The following is a 6,431-nucleotide window of genomic DNA, read 5'->3' on the forward strand; positions in this document are numbered from 1 at the left end:
TTTTGTTCAATTTCAAGTTTTGATTCTCACGTTAAGATCCGTCAAAGTTCATAATGAGCGGATATTTTATACGCTTTTTGACATTGTTTTCTCAGTGTTTTCAGTATGTTTTGTTAAGTTCTATTATGTTTTAGTAGGTTTTATTGAAAAATTTACTTTTGGGATGCTACTTTGAGATTTTATGTTTTCTTATGATTTTAGGTGATTTTTGGGGTGATTCTGGCAAGTTTTGGAAAAGTCTGATTCAGAGACAAAGAAAGGACAACAGATGCTGTCAAATCCTGACCTTCGTGTATTCAAACGAGCATTTTTGGAGATACAAAGGTCCAAATTACACGTTTTTAACGGAACTTAAAAGCTAACTTCTAGAACTTTCCAGCAATATATAATGGTTTATACTTTGCTTTGGAAATGAAGGCCCAAAATGGGCGTTAAACGCCCAAACTACCCCCATTCTGGCGTTCAACGCCCCAAGAGGAACAAGGCTGTCGTTGAACGCCCAATCCTAGTGTTCAACGCCACAAGGGGAGCAAGGAAGTAGTCAACTACCCCCTAATGTGCGTTCAATGCCCACTCACTCAAGTTGGACACCAAGCTCAACCCAAACACTCACCAAGTGGGCCCAGAAGTGGATTTTTTTTGCACCTCTAGCTTAGTTTCTTTCATTATTCTAATTTCTAATTATTATTAGTCTTTTTAAGTCTCGTCATTAGTATAAATAAGGGGAGATCACCATTGTTTAGAAGATCTCTAGCACCACCTTCGAATATTTCATATTGTTCTTTATACAATATGAGCAACTAAACCTCCTAAGTTAGGGTTAGGAGCTCTGGTGACTGCTATAGATTAATGTAATTACTTCTCTACTTCAATCTATGTTTGATTCTATTCTATGATGCATTGTCATCCTTCATCCTTATGAATCTCGCTTCTACATGAGTTTCTTATAAGTCCTGACCTGGATAGTATTGAGCTACAGCTTGAGGATGCATCACGGATTCCAACAGAGTTATCTAGATTAATCGGGGTATGTGACATATAACCTCGATAGTCAGGAGCAATTAAGGTTCCTGTGGCTCAAATGGCTAGAACCATAAGAGCAACAGTCTCTGATCCAGAGGATCTGACCTTGTCTATGGCGTTTTGAGTAGGATCACCAAAGGGATTGACTTGCGCGCGCTTCACCCTCTCCCAGATTAATCTAGTCTGTTCGGATGTTTGGTCTGGACCTGAGGAGATTAATGACCACGACCCATGGCTTAATCACTTACAGCCTTTCCATTGAAGGAATCATTCATCACTGAAGTAGAGAGTACTACGTGTTAATTCAGAAGAAGAAGAAGAAGCATTTTCGAAGCCTTAGCTACTTCTAATTACTCTTTTTTTTCATTCGATCGTTATTGCTTGTTTATGCACCTACAACAATCAAAACTATCTTTCTATTCGCCTGACTAAGATCTGCAGGATAACCACAGCTTTCTCAATCCGGTAATCCTCGTGGGATTCGATCCTCACTCACCTGAGGTATTACTTGGACGACCCGGTGCACTTGCCGATTCAGTTGTCCGAGTTCACAAATTCGCGCACCAAGTTTTTTGGCACCATTACCGAGGATTATTTGTGATTGACAAACTAACGGTTGTCTTGCTCCTTAGATCAGGTACTTTTACTGTTTTTCATTTTGTGTTTCTTATTTTCTTCTTAAATTTTCAAAAAAAATTCAAAAAAAAATTCACCTTTTACTTTTGTTTAAGTCCTGTGTCAATTTTTAAGTTTGGTGTCCCTTTGGTTTTCAATTCTCTCCTTGAGTCTTTTTTAAACTTGTTCTTGTTTTTCTTTCTTGGTGTTCGAACCGTTCTTGCTATTTTTCTTGTTTTAATTTCAAAATTTTTAAGTTTGGTGTCTTTTAGTGTTTTTCCCTTCAAATTTTCGAAAAGAGTGTCAATTGATTTCAAAAATCTTAAGTTTGGTGTCTTGTTAGTATTTATCTTTTCTTTTAAATTCAAAAACAAAATATTTTATATAAATATGTTTTCGAAAATCTTTAAAATTTAAACTTCAAATCTTAAGTTTGGTGTCTCATTAGCTATCTTTTTGTTTTTATTTAAATCTTCTCTAATCTCATTCTTTAAATTTCAAATTTTTTTATCTTATCTTTCTTTTCAAATTCAGTTTTTAAAAGTTTAGTATTTGATTAGTTTCCCTTTCTAAATTTGAATTTCAAATCTTTTCTTATCTTAGTTTAATTTTAAAATTTTCAAATCTTTTCTCTCTTTTAAATTTGAATTTTAAAATCTATAATTTTAAATCTTATCTTATTTTATCTCTCTCCCTCTTGACTTTTTCAAAATTTTAAATTTAAAATCTTTATTTGACTTTCTCTTTTTGAACTCCAAAACTTTTTCAAAATCAAATCTTTTCTCTTTAATTCTAAAATCTTATCTTGTTTCATTTGGCTCTTTCTTTTTAAAATTAATTTTTCAACTCTTTGATTGAATTTTTCTTTTCAAATTTCAAATATTTTTAAAATTAATTCTTTTATTTTATTTTCAAATCTTCTTAATTAGTTACTTGTTTGTTTCATTTTAATTTTAAAAGTTTGATTCTTTCTAATTCTTCTTTCTCTCTCCTCTTTTTCAAAAATCTCTTATTTCTTTCTCTCGTCTATTTTAGAAAATCTTCCTCTTCTTTCTCTCTCTTTTTTTCGAAAATCTTTTTTCTCTTTCTCTCTCTTTAATTCGAAAATCTTCTTTTCTTCACTCTCTATTTTCGAAAACTTCTTCTTTTTAAATAAAAGATATCTTCTTTTCTTTTCTTCATCTATCTCTCTAATAAAGGACCTTTATACTCTGACATATAGAATCCTTTCTTCTTCTCTTCTTGGCTTCTTTCTTCTTATTTATGAACAAGAGTAAGGATAAAGAACCTCTCTTTGATCTAGATCCTGAACCTGAAAGGACTCTGAGAAGGTGTCTGCAACAGGCTCAAGCTAGCAGATCCGTAAAGAACCTAACAGGAGCTCTAGAACAAGAAGCTGAGGAAACAACAATGGCAGCCAATCCAGACAATAGAGGCGACGCAAGAAAGGTCCTAGGATCTTATACTGCACCCAATTCTGACTTTTATGGGTGCATCATCTCCATTCCTACCATTAGGGCAAACAACTTTGAGTTGAAGCCTCTACTGGTCATTTTATTTCAGCAGAACTGCCAGTTTCATGGACTTCTACAGGAAGATCCAAATGAATTCATATCTGACTTCTTGCAGATATGTGACACTGTCAAGACTAATGGAGTAAATATAGAAGTCTACAAGCTCATGCTCTTTCCTTTGCATTAAGAGACAAAGCAAGGCTATGGCTGGATTCCCAACCTAAGGAAAGCCTAGATAGCTAGGAGAAGGTGGTCAATGGATTCTTGACCAAGTTCTTTTTACCTCAAAAGTTGAGCAAGCTAAGGGTGGAAGTACAAACCTTCAGACAAAAAGAGGGTGAATCCCTCTATGAGGCTTGGAAAAGATACAAGCAGCTAATCAGGAGATCCTTCTAACATGATCTCAGATTGAACTATGTTAGATATCTTCTATGATGCAATAGTCTATCTGAAATCTCCAAGCTGGCATTGGACCATTCTGCAGGTGGATCACTCCACTTGAAGAAGACGCTTGAAGAGGCGCAAGAGCTTATTGACATGGTCGCTAACAACCAATACATGTAGATTTCTGATAGGAACCCTGTGAACAATGGGGATACACAGAAGAGAGGCTTCCTAGAGGTAAGTATCTTAGATGCTATCTTAGCTCAAAATAAGCTCATGTCTCAACAGATCAATATGATCACTCAGTACTTGAATGGGACACATAACTCAGAGGCTTACTGCCCAAAGATAGCCTATGAGGTTGACGTAGGTGATAACATCTGGACCACCATGGAGGAGGTTAACTACATTGGAAACTCCAACAACAATCCCTATTCGAATACTTTCAATCAGGGATGGAGCAACCACTCTAACTTTGGATGGAGAGATCAGCAAAAGCCTCAACAAGGCTTCAGCAACAATCAGAATGGAATGAACCAAAACTGGTTCAACAATAAACCATTCGAACCTTCTTAGCAGCAGATGGAGACACCCAAGCAGAGCCTCTCTGACTTGGCTACGATAGTTTCCAACCTTTCCAAGGCCACACATAATTTCATGGCTAAAACTAGATCTTCTATCCGGAACTTGGAGATACAAGTTAGTCAGCTGAGTAAGAGGATTCCAGAGATCCATTCAAACACTCTTCCAAGTAACACAGAGGTGAATCCAAAGGAAGAGTTCAAGACCCTCACGACAGAGGTAGTAACCAAACCCAAGGAGGAGCCTACTGTTGAGGAGCTCAAGGAAATCAGAGCTTATGAGGAGACTGAAACAGTCACCTTGCACGCCCCTGTGTTAAGAGAGGAATATGAAGAATACTCTTCTTCAGAAGATGATGAGGAGTCCAAGGAAGAGTAAATTGCTCGGTACCTGGCCATCCTCAGGAAGCTGAGAGCCAACTCCTCTTATGTAGAGGTGTTGGAGAATGAACCTCCAATTCTGACCAAGGAGTGTAGTGCCTTGGTTTAGAAAAAGCTTCCTCAGAAGCTCCCGAATCTCGAAAGTTTCCTAATTCCCAGCACTATAGGACCATCACCTTTGAGAAAGCACTACGTGACCTTGGCTCAAGCATCAATTTGATGCCTCTGTCTGTAATGAAGAGGCTAGGAGTACTGGAGGTGCAGCATGCCATAATCTCATTGGAGATGGCAGATAAGACCCTAAAAAGGGCGTATGGTATGGTGGAGAATGTCCTGGTAAAGGTTGAAGACCTTTACATCCCTGCTGACTTTGTGATTCTAGGCACAGGGGAGGACATAGATTAATCCATCATCCTTGTAAGGCCTTTCCTAACCACTGCTAAGGCCTTAATTGATGTGGAAAGAGGTGAGCTAGTCTTAAGACTACATGAAGATTGTACCTTGTTCAAGATACCCAACCCTCAGTCTCCCTTTGACAGAGTTGGTACCATAGTACAACGCATTGTGTTTCAGCCTTCCCTCTCAGTGCAGAGCTTTACAGAGTCCCCAGAAACCAATCCTAAGTTTGGTGTTGGGCAAGCATCATCAAGCACTGAGAAGGAAGGTACTAAGAAGAAGGTACCTAAGGGCTGGAGCCACAAGAAGATCCCTACTGAAGGCCTCTCACCTAGGATGAGAGTTGTCTTCACCCAAAGTCCAGTCCTTTCATACACACAGTGAGCAGAATCCTATCTCTAGAACATGTGGAGCTCATTCATGAGAGTACAGGAGGAAAGTTCACTGTAAGGGGTGAAATTCTGAGCCCCTACTATCTCCATAATGGAGCCGCCCATCAAGCTAGTGAAGGTAAAGAAGCGCTTGTTGGAAGGCAACCCAACCATTAATATTGAGTTATTATTTTCTTTTCAATTATTTTAAGTTTGATATTATAGTTTTCCATTTTATTTTTTGATGTTTGTGATCATGTACAACATTTAGAATAATGACAGAAACATGCAGAACTGAAAACAGAACACCCTGGAAAAACCCCCTTGTTGGCACTGAACGCCAGACAAGGAGGGACTTGGGCGTTCAACGCCCCGAATGGACATGGAGCTGGCGTTGAACACCAGGAAAGGAGCATCCTGGGCGTTCAATGCTCCAAAAGGAGAGAAGCCTGGAGTTGAACGCCAAAAAGGGGGTGCTCTGGGAGTTCAACGCCGCACAAGGGGCAGCTAGCCCCAACCCTTTACCCCTCTATAGGCATTCAACGCCCACTCCTGGCGTTGAACGCCAGGTAGGGGGCAGGTAGCTTGAGTTCTGCAACCTTCCCAGCTAAGTGGGTCCCACAGAATCTTCACCTACCCCACCTTCTTCTCTCTCCTACATTCTAAACCTTGAAACTCACACCCTACTTTCCTTCTTCCCCATACACCCTCAACCAATCACATCCACATCACCTTTTCTTCTTCCCAACACACCATCATAATTTTCATCATTCAATTCCCACCAACCCTACCCACTTCAAATTCAAACCATTCCCACCCATTCTTCCCTCTCTCATAACCGAATCCTAGCCCACCCCCATCCTATAAATACCCCTCATACATCCATTCATACACACTCCTCATAAACAATCTCTCCCTTTAACTCTATACACTTTCCACCCACTTATTCTTCTTCACTCCCCCACTTGGCCGAAGCCATCCTCCTCCTCCTCTTCTATACTTCTTTCTTCTACTCCATTCTTTTCTTTTTTGTTCTTATTTGCTCGAGGATGAGCAAAATTCTTAAGTTTGGTGTTGCAAAAGTCTTACTTTTTTACTTCTACCATTCCTAAGTATGGCACCAAAGACCAGTGAAGTCTCAAGGAAGAGAAAGGGAAAGGCTCCCG

The sequence above is a fragment of the Arachis ipaensis genome, chromosome B8, assembly GCF_059453495.1.
Source record: "Arachis ipaensis isolate K30076 ecotype BB chromosome B8, ASM5945349v1, whole genome shotgun sequence".
In the NCBI taxonomy this organism is placed as follows: Eukaryota; Viridiplantae; Streptophyta; class Magnoliopsida; order Fabales; family Fabaceae; genus Arachis; species Arachis ipaensis.